The sequence below is a fragment of the Acomys minous genome, assembly GCF_964271855.1.
Source record: "Acomys minous genome assembly, chromosome: 1".
Lineage (NCBI taxonomy): Eukaryota > Metazoa > Chordata > Mammalia > Rodentia > Muridae > Acomys > Acomys minous.
In genome coordinates, this window is record NC_140483.1 from 127,618,374 (window position 1) to 127,636,964 (window position 18,591).

General features: G+C 43.4%; 1 protein-coding gene and 1 pseudogene across 2 annotated transcripts in view; one reads left to right on the forward strand and one right to left on the reverse strand.

Moving 5' to 3' along the window:
* CPNE3 (copine 3) overlaps positions 1-16,187 on the reverse strand; it is a 52,622-nt gene extending 36,435 nt beyond the window's left edge. The window contains exon 1 of the mRNA XM_084794093.1: positions 16,053-16,187. The gene's annotated coding sequence lies outside the window, so the exon portion shown is untranslated. The remainder of the gene's footprint in view (positions 1-16,052) is intronic.
* Positions 9,141-10,669, forward strand: LOC311604374 (large ribosomal subunit protein uL10-like; annotated as a pseudogene). The gene has a single exon. The product of its transcript is annotated as a large ribosomal subunit protein uL10-like (transcript).
* Positions 16,188-18,591: the final 2,404 nt, after the last annotated feature.

Below are 18,591 nucleotides of genomic sequence, written 5' to 3' on the forward strand. Positions count from 1 at the left end.
GACCCTCACCCAAGTGACAGGGAGAAAGGAGAAAAGTAAATGCCCGAAGGTATTAAAAACACTCCATCCTTACAAACAGCTAGAAGGCAAACCTTTACCAACAGTTACAGTGAGAACGAGAAGCCAAAATGTCATATAGGGAGGTGTTCTTCCTGGACTTTCAACTGGGCTCCGCTACTCATTTCTGGCAGCTGTTTCACACATGCAGTTTGATGATGTTTTGCTATTTGTCTGTTTTTCTCTGTGGTTTAAGATGCAACCTGGGCATCAGCTCCAGATGATGCCACTGAGAAGGTTTCACAAGCAGCACTCAGCAATGCTGTGGCTGACTTGCCAGGGCTTGCCAAGGAATACCAGTCTGTCTACCTTACACAGACCTCCCTTCTTTAGCCACCAAAGAATACATGAACAGGCCTGGGGGTGCACCAGAGCACTTGATGGGGGCTGGCCTTTGAAAGTAGACAAAGGTAGGCAGATCTCTAAGTTCAAGGCCAGCTTGAGTGACAGGAGAGCCAGGGTTATGTGTAGAGAAACCCTGTCTTGAAAAAAAACAAGAAAAAGGTGGTGGGGCGGGGTGCGGGCAGAGTACCCTTCAGAAAGAATGAGGTGCTTTCCTCCTTGGACTGCAGGTGTCATGCTAGCACCGAGAAGAGGAGCTTAGCACTATACTCACTAACTGGATGGCAAGAGAGCCAGCTGCCTAGCAGTGATAGTGCAGGTCCTGGGCTGGAAGGCACTCTCTTCCAAAAGTCCTTTGCATTTGGAGTGCTCCATACTCTCTACTCTGGGAATTTAGCTGAGCTTTTAGGTCAACAGGAATAAACCCACTCAGCATCATGCTTAATATTTAAAATGGCAGAAGCTTTTATGTGCTGGGTAAAATGCCTCTTCAGGCACAAGAGAGGGTAAGATCCTTCGACAGTTTCAGAATAACTCATTAATTACTTGTGTATGAATGCTCATGTGGATGTGTGTGCCAGTGAGGATGCATTTCTAGGTCAAAGGTCAGTATCAAGTGTCTGCACGGAACCCAGACTAGTTCATTTGGCTAGGCTGGCCATCCAGTAAGTTCTCAGCTAGCTCCCTTCCCCGGCAGCGAGGGTCACAGACACTTTTTTACCTGGGTGCTGGACAGATGACCAAACTTAGGTTCCCGCGCTTGAGAAACAAGCACTTTATTGTGCAGACTGAGAGGCATCCTTCTAACCCCACTGTTTACTTGCTAAAGACAGCAACAACCTTCAACACGTTAAAAATCTGTACCAGCATGTAGGATTCCTAAATTTATGGACACTGAGAATAATGAGGTTGGTCTTAATATAGATGAAAATTATTTTTAAGAAGAAAGCCATGAGGCTCACCTTCACATGAGAATGTCTTATGGAATGACAGTTCCCCCAAACCTCAAATTTGCCTCCTATCTTCTCTGTCCAGAGATATTACAATAATATTAGAGATATTACAATAATATTAAAGCTACTGCATCCTTTTCGAAATTGCATTTAGCTTTGATGGTCTGGGTTGGTTTTTTTTTTTTTTTTTTTTTTGGTTTTCTTTCATTTTAACATGTATCATAACAGTTACGTACTATAGTTTTAATGGCGTACAAGGAGGATAAAAACAACAGGGAGAAGCTGCAGAAGCTGATGGAGGATAGCTCACTGTGTGGGGCACACCTACCCTGCCTGGGCTTTGAAGGGTCCAACTTGAACAAAAGGGGCAGATAACATGAACACAGGAAACGTGGGACACAAGAAGGCAGAAAGGACATCAAAATATGTGATATCAAAGTGAACTACGTGGAGAAAAACAAAGCTGACAGGAGACTGGACAGGTTTAGAGGGTCCAACAGAACAGAGTGCTAAGCGGATGGACCAAAAGTTTGTAATACAGCATTAGGGAACACTTCTATCACTCTGCTAACATAACAATAGCTTATTTTCACCTTTACCTTAAATTGTGAATTAACGAAAGGGGAGGGGTGCTTGAAAATAAAACACAAGAGGAAAGAAAAAAAAGAGGCAAAACACAAAAACAGTAAACTTGAAAATATCTACATCCTGGAAGTCTGATAAGTTGGCAATGGAAACTGGTCCTAAATCCATTAACTAGTAACTCTTCCTCCTCCCCTGAGATGCCAAGTATAAATTAAGGGTGTTATCTTACACACACATCTGCTCATGTTTAACGTAAGTTTCTCAAAGCTCAGGCAGCTAGTTGGTACAGTGTTCTGTGAACCTGCAGGCCTCACCTCTTCCCTGTGTATCGGGATACACAGGTCTACTTCCCTCTCTATCTATCTATTATACTCAGCAGCACTGCAGCCTCAGTACCCTCCTGTTCATGGCCACGTATCACACAGCTGGAATCTCATCTAAGGCCTACTATGTGACTAAGGCGAGATCCCCATTGGTTTTCTCTATACTACAATGTAAATAACTGTCCCAGGAGGAATGAGTTACTATATTTAAAAAGTAAACAAACCAGATGGCCTGGTGGTGCACATCTTTAATCCCAGCACTCCAGAGGCCGAAGCAGGTAGATCTCTTAAATTCAAGGCCAGCCTGGTCTACAAAGTGAGTCAAGGACAGCCAGAGCTGTTACACAGAGAAACCCTGTCTCAAAAAAACAAAAACAAGCATGTATACAAGTGAGTTGGGCATAGGTGGCGCAAGCCTCGATCCCAGCACTTGGGAGGCAGAGGCAGGAGGATCAAGGCCAGCCTGGTCTACAAAGTGAGTCCAGAATGGGAAGTGCTACACAGAGAAACCCTATCTCGAAAGACCAGCAGGTGGAAAAAAGTATACAAATGTTTATTACTATTACATCAGCACTGCGTGCCTCCACGCACAGTGTGATCCTTTCAAATCCTGCATTTCCTATTTTTTATTATTACAGTCCACGGTGATTTTCCTGATTATGCCAACACATGTTAAAATGTCCCCCTTGAATTCAGGCCACCCTCATAGTAAGACTGGTACACTTTTGGAAAACAGTATCAAATTTTGAGAGTTGGGTGTGACGGTACACACCTACCTACACTCACAGTATTCAGGAAGCTAAGAAAGGCAGATCACAAGTACAAGACCAGGCTAGGATACATCAAGATAGCCTGTTTAAAAACAAATCAAATAGAAAAGAATGCACACCTGAGTTCAACTTAGCACTTGGATCCACATGTAACCACATGTAAACCACACTTCAACTTCCTAAGCCTAGATACCTACAAAGAGGTAAATTAAATTTAGAACATGCCAAGTGCATTGCTTTTCATCTCAGACAAAGAATCTGTGAAAAAGACAAAGATATCATGTTTTTTCTTTTGCGTAAGGTTGGCTTAGAGTCTATTAAGTTGCATGCTCACAAACAACATTGTTAAAGATCAGCATGCACAAGGCTTAGAAAATTCTTTACTACCAATCCAAAAGGTTTATGTTTCTAAGGATGGGAAGAACTCAACCAAGAATGCAAGTATTTATATACAAAGTCATTCTCACAACAGAGGTACAACATATCAGTAAAACAGTATCTTTTTCTCTCCTGAGTATGTTCAAACATGAGCTACACAAACAACATGCTGGCAAGGCAAACTCCTTAGTAACCTACAGACAGTTACATCACTGCACTGCAGCCAGGAAGCAGATCCCCTCTAAAGCAGCACTCTCACCATGCCCCCAAATGAGTCAGACTGTCGCCTCCCGATGCCATTAAGTCATTTGCCTCCAGAAACCCATATGCTGAATGGCAAATGCAAAATACTGAATAAACGTTTGGGTCTAGAACTTCGCTAATATGAACATTCACACAGTCTTGGCTTCCATTCCAGTAACTATTGGATACATGATATGTGAAGAAAACAGTGTAATTCATGCACATACCATAATAGGAGACATGAACAAATGTTCTATATTCTTTGAAGATAAAAAATAGGTCATTTTTCCTGCAATAAATGATCAATCGGTAGAATATGTGTGCAACTAAAAGAAGATTCCACATGTTTTCTTCCTAAACAGGATCATAGAGAGAATACCGAACAGTTTTGATGAGATACTTGGCTAACACCATCCGTAAGCATACTGAACGGCCACCATTCCCCCCAAAGCTTGCCCTCTGGGCCAATCTAACACAATATGCTGTAACCTGCTTCACCTCTACAGCCCCTCTGTTGAGACCCACGCTAGTTCCTAGCATGATTGTAGCTCCTCTGTTAACATCAGCTCTTAGCATATCAGAAACCATGTTGCTCCGAGTCTCCATTTGGATTATAAGGTGAAATCAGGTTCAAGATCTCAGGCCCTAGGTGCCTGAAACCAGGAAGGTTCAGTGCTTGCTCTTAGGATACAACAATAGATGATAAGTGCATGTTCTGCTTGGATTAAAGATAAATAATATTTTATTAGAGTTAAGGCTGAAACATCCTGTTATGTACCTTACTTACTGCCAGAGAGCCGGAAGGCCCACCAAGAGCTCCCCTACGCTAAATTCTAGCCAATCAGCTTAAAATGCTTTGTCTACCCACCTGGGCACATTGTGCTAGGGTAAAATCAATTCTCTTGTGTGTAGCTAATCGAAATGATGTAACGCTGCCCTCCCCCTTGCTTCCCATCTGGTTACCTGGTTGTTCCCTGATTATGATTTTTCTTAGAAGAAGCCTACCTTAGAAACAGACCAATGTCACAGTCTGACTCCAAAAATTCGGACCACGGCCCTGACTGGTCAGATCTTGTTACCAATGTCACAATTTGCTGGCCCAGACCAGTTATTGTTCAGCTTTCAAATAAACTTCCATCAATCTGAGTCTTGTTTGAGTGGTCAGTATGTGGCTATTCCTGAACCCTAACAAGACTATGCAACTCAAGTAAAAATTAACACATGAAGTGGAGCTGGAGACAAAAATCTGAAGTATATGGCCACTCCCATGTCCTGGGGAATCCTCCTGTTAGTGTTTTGCAATAAACAATTTAAAAGGAGGAAAAAATTATTTTGATTATGTAATTTTTTCCATTTGCCAGGCAGTCACAATGCATTTCTAAGTAAAAAAGAGGTTGCCATCAGAGTTCATTTTCCAGGAGGTGGGTGGATAAGCATGGAAGGAAAGAAATGTGCTATTAGACCAAAACAAACAAAGATAGTGGTTTTGGTCCCTGGTCTATAGGCCTGTTACGTTGAGACCAGACACAACATCACAACAGCAGCAGACATGGAGCCAGTGGCTGGAGACCGCAGGAGTCTATGCTCTACTCCTTCCTCCCCTTTCACTACACCTGGGTCCCAAGCCCCTTGGGCACCGCCATCTAATTCAGGGCGGATCTTCCCACCTCACTAATCCTCTCTGGAGATGCCCTCAAGCACAACCAGAAGTACATTGACAGTTTCAAGGCTCAAAAACACCAAAACAATCAATCACCAAACAAACAAATAAAAAAAAAATTAATTCCTTTAAAAAACATAGATGAGGACTATGGGTATAGTACAGTTGGTACAGTACTTACTTGCCTACCACGTATGGGTTTAGTTCCCAGCACCACATGATAGCCCAAACCTGTAACCTAGCACTGAGGAAGTAGGAGCAGGAGAATCAGAAATTCAAAGATGTCCTTGGTCATATAGAGTTCAAGGTCAGTCTAAGCTATGTAACGTGCACGCACGCACGCACGCGCGCACACACACAAGCACATACACACAATCTACTTACTACTAAGGCTACTAACCTAATAAATACAAAGACCAACACTACAACCCAGATATTTTATGCTCCCAGGGCATTAAAGTGTCTCTAATTAATACCTGCTTGCTGTAATAATAATGTGATTGTTAGCATATCACATAAAGTATTTATGACACAAATGAGTAGTACTATAATGTATTTTGTTGCAGACACAGAAAGTTGACTGTCAGTTCCTAAGACTAAACGTTGCTGCTCTAAGATGGTCCAGCTGTATGTGCATGGTAAACACGCAAATGTGGACATGCCCTAAAAAGAGAAAAGGGCTCTTGTCTGGGCTGCTTAGTCTAGCCTCCAAAGGAGAAGATGCATGCTGGACATGGTGGCACACACCTTTAACCCCAGCACTCGGGAGGCAGAGGCAAACTGGTCTAGAAAGCCAGCCTAGGACACCCAGGGCTATTACGAAGAGAAACCGTATCTCGGAAGAAAAAAAAAAAAACAGAAACAAACAAAAAGTAGAAGATGCACCTAGTCTTACTGCAACTTGATATGTCAAGGCTGGTGGTTATACATGAGAGGCCTCCCCTTTTCTCAGTAGAAAGGGAGGAAGGGTGGTTGTATGGGGGGGGGTGTTCGAAGAAGGGACAGAAAGGACAGGGGGAAGGGGAACCTTAGGTTGGGATGGGATATAAAGTAAATAAATAACTTAATAAAAATTTAAAAATTATAACGCTAATATTTAAGTCGTAATGGTTAACATCTTCCGTAACAGGAATAATAGTAGTCTGTCAAAGAGTGGAATGGCTTATATTTTATACAGCAGTTCCTCTTTAAGACAGTCCATTAGCCTGTAAATTGCTTAATGGTAAGAAAGGCTTTTCCTCTTTCTATTTTTTTTAAAGATTTATTTATTTATTGTGTATAGTGTTCTGCCTGCATGTAACACTTACAGGCCAGAAGAGGGTATCAGATCTCATTATAGATGGTTGTCAGCCATCACATGGTTGTTGGGAATTGAACTCAGGACCTGTGGAAGAGCAGCCAGTCCTATTGACCTTTGACCCATCTCTCCAGTGGCTCTCCCCCCCTTTTCTATTTTTATCTTATTTTTTATTGATATGAGTTGTCTACATGTATAAGTGGATTATGCACATGCAGTGCTGGTAGAGGCAAAAGAGGGCATCAGATCCCCTGGAACTGAGATTAAAGGCTTGTGAGCCATCTTGTGAGCTCTTGGAGCCACATCTGAGTCCTCTGCAAGTCTCCAGCCCCCTTTTCTCTTTTCTTGGGCATGTCCAAATTTACATGTTTACCATTCACATACCCTGGATCATCTTAGAGCAGCAATACTTAGTCTCAGGAACTGACAGTCAGCTTTCTCTCCCTGTGACAAAACACTGGAGAAAACTCAACTTTTGAAGGAAGGTGTATTTTGTCTCATGGTTTCACAAGTATAGCCAATGGCCTGTTAGTCTGATGGATTGTTTGTTTGTTTAGTTGGGGTGCATGCATATGTGCCTGAGTGAGTGCATGCATGTGCTGAGACATCCCATGAAGGCAGAAACAACTAGCAGAAAAATACTGCTCATTTATTGGCTTCCAAACAACAAGAGAAGAGGTTTGCTATTCCTGCAAAGCCCCCATAAGTGGGCTGGAGAGACAAAGTAGCTGTTAAAGTGCTTGCCAGGAAAGACAGGAGCACCTCAGTGCCAGCCCCAGAAAGCACATGAAAAGGCAAAAGTGCAATGGCACTGCTTTGTAACCCCAGTGCTGGGAGGTGGAGACAAATGCACTCCTGGCCCTCACTGACCAGCCAGTTCAGTGAGCTAGCCTAGTCTACTTACTTCACGCCAGTGAGAGAACCTGTGTCCATAAAGCCAAGGCAGACAGCATCTGAGGAAAAACACCTAAGGTTGACTTCTGGCTTCTATACACACCATGTATGAACATCTGCACATATACAAACATTTATACATATGCATGTACACATATATGCCCCAATTAAGCTATGAATTAGTAAGTGTATAAATCCCTCAAGGCAGAGGCAGGCAGATTCTGTTAGTTTGAGGCCAGCCAGGTCTACATAATGAGTTCTATGATGGCCAGAACTACATAGTGAGATCCCGTCTGAAAACACACACACACACACACACACACACACACACACACACACACACACACACACCAAAATAAAATTAAGTAAGTAAATAATGCATGTATATATGTATATATGTATGCATGCATGTAGCAACCAATTCAGAGACCTGTAATCCAACCACCTCCTAAAGTCTCACCTCAGATGCCCTGAGGACCAAGACTCTAACATATGAGATCATGGGGACTTTTAAGATCCAAACTGTACTGCATACTACACTTAAAATCCAGATTCGGGCTATAAGTTGTAGCTTGGTTTTTGTACACCTGAGGCCTCCAGAATCAAAATAAATAAGCAAACAATTAGACTCTGAGACTAAAAGTCTTATATTAAGAGAATTTAAAGCTACATGTTGTGGCACAGCCTATATCAGTAGTTGGGATGGAGAAGTGAAAGGATAGTAAGTTTAAGTATAGCCTGGGATACATAAGACCTTGTCTTTAAAAAAAAAAAAAAGAAAGAAAGAAAGGAAAAAAAAAAGAAAGAAAGGAAAAAAAAGAAAAAGAAAAAGGAGAAGAAGAAGAAAGAAAAAATATTTGATTTCATAAAAAGAAAGTGATGCCAAAGATTATTTCTGTTTGACTGCTGTTTCTATCCTTGACACAAGATAGGAGAAATGAAAATAAGAAATGTCAAGTATAAAATCACCCAAGATAGAGAAGAGGACACTGCTTTTATCTTAATATGAAAGAAGCAAGAAGGGTCCCTGGAGAAGCAAAGAAACCAGGCAGACTCTGGTTGTGGATCAGACATGCAATGGTGGTCACATGCACAGGGGCTGTACTCCTCCAGGCCTACTTTTCCCAGCATGAAAGCTCACAGTTGACTCAATACCCTACGTAAGGCTCAACATCTCTCCCATTTGTGTTCTTTCACTCTGATGTAATCACAGCGAATACAGACCTTGTGTAGGAAGTGCTACTCAAGGACTTAAAGGAAACTGAAAATATGAGAAAAATATAACAGCAAAAAGGAGAAATGTCTGGAAAAGGATGAAGTTGCCCAAACTCAGCCTCCATCAACCACTATCAACAAAGCTATTAAGACATGAATGTGAAAACTCTAACTATTCTGGGACCTTGGTGTGAAATTGACTAAACTCACAAATAGTGTGAAAAAAGCAGTGCACCCCAATACTCAACACAGGCCCTGCCCACTAGGCCAGTGCCGCCCAAGGAAGTGAGTTCTGCGACACCCATGAGATCTCAGTCCGGAACTCTCAGGACACATCATGGCAGGAAAAGGAACAGGAGGTTCACCACTGCCTGTAATCCAGCTCTAAGGAATCTGACACCCTGTTCTGGTCTCTGTGGACATCCATACACACACAGCAGGCACATACATACACATATACACAAATAAAAATACAAAAACAAACTTTTCTTCTAAGAGATTATAGAATATATCCTTCATGTGCAAGGCTACCTCCCTAAAAGGCTTTCAAATTCCTGATGTAAGCTCTAAGTTGTGACATTTAGATTTGCTGATGGCATCTGGACACAAAGAACTGAGGAAACCCATTAATAGAAAACTGTTAGCCAGGTGCAGTGGCACACATGTGTAATCCCTGCACTCAGAGAGGCAGAGGCAATTGGATCTATGTGAATTCAAGGCCAGCCTGGTCTACAAAGCAAGTCCAGGACAGCCAAGGCTATAAAGAGAAACCCTATGTCCAAAACCAAAACAAAACAACAAAACCAACATTAAAAAATTGTTCACATTGCATTAGATCAGTAACTTAAGAAGTACATATGGCTCTCTCTAGGCGTCCTCATTAGAGTGACATCATCTTTAAACCCTGCGTGGCAATCCCTGACGCATTGCCGTGACCCCCAGGGAAGACAGGGCGACCTAGAAGTCCAACTACTTCCTTAAGATCATCCAACTTTTAGATGATTACCCAAAATGTTTCATTGTGGGAGCAGACAATGCGGGCTCCAAGCAGATGCAGCAGATCTGCATGTCCCTGCAAGGGAAGGCGGTCATGCTGATGAGCAAGGACACCATGACGCGCAAGGCCATCAGGGGCCACCTGGAAAACAACCCCGCTCTGGAGAAGCTGCTGCCTCACATCCGGGGGAATGTGGGCTTTGTGTGCACCAAGGAGGACCTCACTGAGATTAGGGACATGCTGCTGGCCAATAAGGTGCTCGCAGCTGCCCATGCTGGTGCCACCGCCCCCTGTGAGGTCACTGTGCCAGTCCAGAACACGAGTCTGGGGCCTGAGAAGACCTCGTTCTTCCAGGCTTTGGGCATCACCACTAAAATCTCCAGAGGCACCACTGAAGTTCTGAGTGATATGCAGCTGATAAAAACTGTAAACAAAGTAGGAGCCAACGAGGCCACACTGCTGAGCATGTCCACCATCTCGCCCTTCTCCTTTAGGCTAATCATCCAGCAGGTGTTTGACAATGGCAGCATTTATAACCCAGAAGTGCTTGACATCACTGAGCAGACTCTGCACTCTCTTTTCCTAGAGGGTGTCCGAAATGTTGCCAGTGTCTGTCTGCAGATTGGTTACCCGACTGTTGCCTCGGTGCCACACTCTATCATCAATGGGTAGAAGAGGGTCCTGGCTTTGTCTGTGGAGACTGACTACACCCTCCCTCTTGCTGAGAAGGTCAAGGCCGTCCTGGCTGACCCATCTGCATCTGTGGTTGCTGGCCCTGTGGCTGCAGCCACCACTGCTGCTCCTGCTGCTGCTGCAGCCTCAGCCAAGGCTGAAGCCAAGGAAGAGTCTGAGGAATCAGATGGGGAACTGAGATTTGGTCTCTTTGACTAATCAGCTCTCAAAGCAACCAATTCAGCCAGCTTAATTTGAGAAACACAGAAATAAAGGCATACGTCTCTTTAAAAAAAAAAAAAAAGTACATATGGTTTTACCTTGTCCTTATTACCACAAACTTAACTACCAACTTACGCCCTCCCTTAAACTGTCTAGAAAATCTTGAAAGCGCATTATTCTATGAGCGATTCAGAGCAAGAAGGAAACTTCCTACAGTTTCACTTGACATACATTCCAAGCACTGCCCCTTGGTCAATGTACATGCATTCCAGAAATGTCACCGACTCTACAGTGAATGCACCGCACGAGCAGATCAGGAAGGCCACTTGGGAATTTGATGGCTAGTGCTGACTGTCAAGGGGATGAGATCTAGAAACCCCTAAGCGACACGCTTCAGGGCAGAGCTATGAAAGAGTGTCTAGGAGCCACTCCAAATGAGACCGTTCCGTGGGCTGGGGTCTTAGACTGAATACAAAAGAGAAAGCAGGCACCAGCATCCACTGCCCCCTGATAGAGGCTGGGTGTAATATGACCAGCCGCCTCCCAGGGCTGCCACGGTGGACTGTACACCTCCTAGACTTGCTTTTGTCCCATATTTAGTCACACTGTAAGAACAATAATTAACGGAGGTGTTGTAAGAACCCATGTCAGCGCCTCAATGCTGTCTCACTCCAGGAACCAAGCAGTCTTTGCGCACTTGGCCGTAAAATGCACACCAGCGATGCAAGCCACCTTTACTTCACTACATCAGGGCAGTCTGCTGTCAGCAACGTGAGGTAAAGATGCAGGAAAGCTGTGGGCCAGCTGGGTAGCAGGAAGTGCGCAGACATGGGATCTACTGAAACTCAAGTCCATTATGAGACTCCTCCGCTCGAAGCTCCCTGTGAGGTTTCCACCTGCCCTAATGAACTATGATTTGACTCTGCACACATGCTTTTAAATATGGCTCCCCGTCTTCCCTTCTTAGCTGAGTACACGGACCATTCTGCTGTGTAAGCTCAGCACTTGTCACATAGTGCCTCTCGAGTTCAGAGTGAACAATGACACACAAGTTCTTTTTGGCCCGATGGTCTTACATGCCAGGACCCCAGCACTCAGGAGGCTTGAAGGAGGAGGAACTGACTTCAGGCCAGCCTTGGACCTTACCCCCAAATAAACGCATTCCTTCAGTTTAAAGCTAAAACAACTACTCCTTTCCTTCTCAAAGTTTGAAAGTTTACAGCATGAACGGTGGCACTCGATAAAAGACCATGTACTAACATCATAAATAAATGATTATATATTGAACAGACACTACAGAGATGTTTACACACGCTCTGATTTCAAGAATATTCGTGATCGATCACCATGTGCATCACAGCTGTTTTTTAACTTTCTGGCAAGTGCTTTTATATTTCCCAATCATTAACATTTAATAGCCATTATTCATTCAATCCAGATTCAACAAATTCCTGTGGGTCACCTGCCCCATGTCAGGCACTATGCTGAATTGTTAGAGAACCAACATTGACAAAAATAGGCTCTTGCATTAGCGTGATCGCACAATAGAAAGGCAAAAGAGCTAGGTGGAATTAACAGCATGTTACATGGCAATAAATGCTGTGGAGGAAAGTGAAGCAGGAAAGCAAAGACTGCCCGTGTGCTGCATGCTTAGATATTTTACACACTTCTTTTGAAAATACCGTCAGGAAATATTTGTTCAGATTTTCACTTCTTTTTAAAAAAAAAAAAAAATGACTCCAAGCCAGGTGGTAGTGGCACAAGCCTTTAATCCCAGCACTTGGAAGACAGAAGCAAGAGGATCTCTGTGAGTTCAAGGCCAGCCTGGTCTACAGAGAGAGTTCTAGAACACAGGGAAACCCTGTATAAAACAAAACAAAAAAAAAATCCCTAACCAGATGTAAATGAACTTCCACCCTTTTTTACATTTGCAAATGCAAATATATAGTGATTATCATCTTAATGTTTAGAGGAATTGTAAAACAAAAAATTTAGTATTTTAAGTACTTGCGTATGAGTACTTATACAGGTAATGGCAGCACTTGAGAGGTGGGGGCAGGCATTGGAGGTCATCCTTGTCTATACGGCTCTTCTACCAGGCCACAATAATACTTTATCTCAAAAAAATAAAAATAAAAATAATAAAATCAATCAATCAAACAAACAAAAAAAACAAAGAAAAAGTTAAAAGGAAAAGAAAGAAAGAAGGCTGGACGGTGATAGCACATGCCTTTAATTTCAGGGGGAGGCAGAGGATAGCCAGGGCTACACAGAGGAATCTTGTCTCAAAAGAAAGTAAGTTAGGGGTTGGGGGAGAAAAAAAAAACAGCAAAACAAAAAGCTAAAGTACTATGATGAGACTATAAACTACACCCACATTGTCGCTTTGGTAATTTTTACAGGAAATAGACATAACACATTCCTTTCATAAGATATTTCAAAATGGTTTACTAAACCAACTGTGTAATATTCCTTTCTCCTAGCGAAATTGTATCAATATGCTATCTACCTAATGCAAGTTGGTATAAGTGTGAGCACCACAGTATTCACTGTTCAGTGTTGCCTCACTAAGAGAGCTTCTGTACGGACCAATCCTGGAGACAGGGCTCTCATTATTTTTCATGTCTTTTTAAAGGTTCTGATTCCACTTAGTTAAGCTGTTATATATAAAATGATGTCAATCAGCACACAATCTAGCAACAGCTATGGTTTAAATACAGTTATCAGAGTCTTATCAAAATGTGTATATAAGTTCAGTTGGTTATCAGTATGAAAAACTTGATGTTTTTCTATAAATAAAATAAATAAAATCTATGATAAGTAGTCACTGAACCTCTTTCCTGGCAACTTTCAACAAGTCTTGTACCTCACTCATTTAGGTTTTAACCTAGTCAGCAGACAAATTTAAGAACATAAAGAAAAAAGGCACTATAAAGAAGTTAGCCTGTAAGATAAAGGTAACAGAAAGGACTTGACAGCAATAGTTTGGGCTCCTCATGAGGCTGCGAGCTAATGGACGTGCTATTGATTCTTCCTAAAAGATTCAGGAGAGATAATGCTTTGACGAAGAATAGAGGCTTGCTGTGACTATTTAAAGGTCAAAATGTCACAAAATCATTTTTCACAGCCAGCATTATCTTTTTTTTTTTCTTTCTTCTTCTTTTTTTTTTTTTTTTTGGTTTTTCAAGACAGAGTTTTTCTTTGTAACCTTGACTGTCCTGGACTCCCTTTGTAGACCAGGCTGGCCTCTAACTCACAGCAACCCACCTGCCTCTGCCTAGGATTAAAGGTGTGCACCATCACACCCAGCTTATCTTTCTTAACTTGGTTGCCAAGCATACTTCAATCACTGATGAAGGAAATTTGGGGGAGAAAGGTAGTTTAACAGTAATAAATAAAATCCAGCGACAGCAACTAACGATGGCAAGAAACACCATGTAGAAAAGTGTAAGAAGAACTGACAAGGCATCAGAACAATATAAGCTGCGTGCCTGAGCAGATCCACGTATAGGAGAAATTTCATCGGAAGAATGTTCATAAATATTTTATTTAATTTTATGTGTTTATTTCATTGGAGGACATAGCCCAAGGTTTCCTTACACTGAGCTACATCACCAGCCCCATAAAATATCTTAAAGATATGTAATAGTTAGCATTCTTTTTTTTCTTTTCTTTTTGTTTTCTTGACAGGGTTTCTCTGTGTAGCCCTGGCTGTGCTAGAACTCACGCTGGACACCAGGCTGGCCTCAAACTCAGAGATCCTCCTGCCTCTGCCTCCTGAGTGCTGGGACTAAAGGCGTTACTTTATAGATCACTGTCTATAAATGTTCACAGTTCTAAGTAAAGGCAGAAGTCCAATTAGCAACATGCCTTTAGAAGAAATGAATTCTTTTCTTCCTCCATTTCTAGAACCTCAGCTTTGGGGGCTAGATCAGAGAGAAGTGATTCTGAGAGAGAATACTTCATTCCCTTTCTGGGCCAGACATCTTTTAATCAATCTGTAGAAGCCAGTAATTCGGTTTTGCCTCATTTGGAGAGCTGTATGGTCTAATCCTGGAGCCTGGGCTCTAAGATAGATGGGGTGTATTTTCCAATTCATCAGCCTAAAGGAACTGGTTTTTTAAAGAATTCTCATAAAAGCAAAATAAGGCGCCGAAAAGCAGATTAATCCTGAGACGCCACTGGCATCACTACAACTGCTATCATATGCCATCTGTTTTCTGCGCCCATTTCCTACGCTTTGCTGTTTCCCTCTTCCTGTGTTCAAGGCCTGAACAGGTTTTATTTGGATATGACTGGCAGTCCTGACAGCTGATGTATAAGAACAAGATGTACGCGAGTGTATATAGCTTATCATTAGTTATGTACCAGGCATTTCGCTGAGTGATCTACAAATATTTTTCTTAATCCTAACGACATAGCAGTCTATGTCAGAGCAGTGCTCTATCTGTTTTCACAAATGTAGAAACACGCCTTAAAGTGCTAAGTATCCTACCCAAGTTTAGACAGGTAACCTCAGAACATGTTTGAAACTAGACAGATAACCAGGAAATGTTTGTTTGCTTTTGTAAATCGTGTACTGTAAAACCACACAGACCTGAATCGAAACTTAATGCTACCACTTCACAAGAGCATAGTTAATTAAATTAATCTGTTTCCTGAAAAACAAAAAAGATAATAGTACCATTCAAGCTTGCTGTGTGACAACATGTATAAAAAGCGTCTAGCAATGTGACTGTGGATCACTGCAGTCCATGGCTATATTTAAGCCCACTCTACCCTCTCTATCTGATTATTCTGAGGCACCCACAGATAACAGAAAGAGGCAAAAGTTGGAGAGCACGGTCAAGTGCATTAGGTGCAGCACTAAGTTTCTGACTGAGAAACACTGCCCTCCCTCCACGCCTCGCATGCACTGAACCCAAACCACTGGACAGACTTTCGAAGCCGATAAAGGTGCGGGAGCTGCTAGGACTTTATGCAGTCCTCGCTTCGCACGGAATTCTGTATCAGCTTTCCCCACACTACGAAGCGTCCCCTCCACCGCCCTCACCCCCCTGCCCCACGACCGGTTAGTCTGGTTCCTCAATCATTCCCCGGTGAGCGGGACCGAGATTTAGGGGCATGGAACCCTTCGCCCCACCCTGCCCTTTCACGCGAGGCACGCGGATCTCTGGCACGCCCGTCCAGGTGCGCGGGCCGCCGGCCCAGGAAACGCTCGCGGGGCCCCAGGCTGACCTGGAGCCTGAACCGGCCTGGAACCCAGCGCGCGCCCCTCGGGAGCCCCCACCCCCCGGGGTGGGCACCGGAAGCCAGCGCAGCACTTCCAGCGTCCGGGCCCAGCGGGCCCTGAGGCTCTGCACCCGGACCAGCCCGCTTCCCTGGAGGCCGCAGGCTCGGGCTGGGCCACACAGCTCCTGAGCTGGGGAAAGGCAGGCACTCACGCGCGAGGTTGCCGGTGAAGTCGAGCGTGGGTGGAGACCCAGGAGAGAGAACCGCAAGCTGGCAAGCACTGAGGAGGCTTTACTGGAACCTGAGGGCTGGACCGCGGAGGGGCGGGACTCGTGGGCGGAGTCCTGGAGTTGCTGGGATGAGGGCGGAGCTGGTGGGAGGGACTAGAGTGAAGTTTTGGTTTTGGTAGTGAGCGTGTTCCCTACCCCATTTTCACTCCAGTTTTCACTGCTGCGCCTCTAGCCACTGACATTTTAAGCCTTCTTACAAAACCCGTACTTGATTTTAGGCATTAAAATACGAGACCTGGGTGGCTCGGAGGTTAAGAGTACTTGTGGCACTTGACAAGTTCCCAGTTTGCGTGCTACTCACAAACATCTGGAACTCCTGCTCCAGAGGATCAATCCTCCTCTTCTGACCTTCAAGAGCTGCAGGCCTATATACATACATGTAGGCAAAACACGCATACATATAAGATAAATGATTATCGAACAGTGATCATTAAAGACGGCAGAAAGAAAAGAATGTAAGAGCCAGAGTCAGTGAGTGATTACAAGAAATTGTTTCCTGGACATTTTTAAGTCTGATGTATATACCCACGCACGTCTTGTTAGCTACCAGCTCTGAGTACTGCCAGTCATATACAAATCAAATCTGTTTAGGCCTAGAACATAGGTATTTGTTTTATTTTAGAAAAAGAAGACAGATCCAGGCAGTGAAATGACGGCTCTTAGCCATCCTTCAGTAGAGTGGTTTTAGCGTGCACACTCCCAGAGTAATTTTACATGCTTAATTTCATTTGTTCATCACAAAACATCGTTAAAGTGTTTAGTGTCACGTACCTTTCCATAAGTGAGAAAAGAACAAGGGAATAACATGAAATGTGATAGATAAGTAGTTCTGTTTGCCTGAAGTCATCAGCCTGTACTAATCTCAAAATGCAGGTGGTGATGGGTACTCAGTGCTACATCTTCTACTGCACTCCAGGAGATGAAACCCATACCTGGCACTGTTATCAGAGGAAAAACTACAGCTAGACAGGTCATCGTCCCTAGGAAAGAACTACTATTATTCTGCTAAATAGACAGAGTATTAAACCAAGTCCTAATGACTTATTGTTAAACCCATAGATTAACGCACCTCTCAACTGTCATTACAGAAGCGTCTGTTTGCAGCAGTGACTAACAAACACCGAGTCCCACAAATGTCCAAAGCACAGAGAATGAGACTCAGTAAAGCACACCCCTAAGCGGGACATCTACATCACACACACACACACACACACACACACACACACACACCCTGCCAAGACCCCGCAGTGATCATTAAAGAAGGCAGAAAGAGCAGAATGTGAGAGCCAGAGTCAGTGAGTGGCTACAAGGAAACTGTTTTCTGGGCAGTTTTAAATATGAACTCACAGCAATTTTGACAGCAGGCAAAAGGTTCCTGCCACAGCTCAAGTTAGACAAACTCTCCGCATAGAGAGGGCCAAGGGCCGTGAAGTCTCACTCTTAGCTGCGGCAACTGATAACTTCCAGGAGCAGGAGAGTTTGTCTCCTTCAAGGGACTTGCCCTGGGTAGGTCCACCATGCTCCCCTTTAGTCTGCTCTCAACACAGAGAGACACAGGATAAAATGTAAATTAGATCTGACCTAGTAATGCAAAGAAAACACTCAAAGTTCCTGCAGTGTCAATGAGAAACCACACTAGTGGTCATCCACCTTATCACTGATCTTTATCTCTTACTTCCTCTTCTTTCCTTGCTGGTTATGAAAATGTCCATGAGCCTTTCCACAGCAGGAATTTGCATGTTTCTTATACTCTACACAAAATGCTTTGTCCCTAAACATCTTCATGACTCGCTTCTTGGAGTATTAATTCAAAAGTTCTGAGTGAGGCCTTCTCTGGGCATTATCCGGTTTAGGACTACAATGTTTGGCCAAGGTAATTATTGCTCAGTTATACAGCACTAAATGCCTAGTATGAACAAACCTCTGTGTTCAATACTTAGCACTGAAATGGGAAAAAAAAAAACCAAAGAAAATAAAATGGAAATGTCTAACAGAACATATCTATAGCCCATTCTCTTCCATCTTCTTAGTCAGCACTCACCAATACCCATCAGTATATAGACCATCAGTATTTTACAATTATTTTTAACTTTTCTTGTTACTAGAACAGTAGGAGGCGTATTACCTTAATGGAAAAAGCAGACACAACTCGCCTTGGTACGGCTTATTGTAGATATGAGGGAGGTCACACCCAGGGGCATCTGGAAGCGTGCAGACTGAACAGGGTCATGAGAGGAGTGGGATGCAGGAGCTAGAGAACAAGAGAGAAAACCAGGGGACCAAGAGAAGGGAGTAGCCCAACTGGCTGAGTTACATAGGGAAGAGAAACTGAGGGGTTGAGAGGTGGGTGGGGAGGGCCCAGCCAGTCCCTGGCCTGTAGAGTTTAGGGTAGGGGGCCTGGATATGCCAGCCAGGATGACTCTGTATCTGGTAGCTGCTGAGAACCTAGCCCCCAGCATCT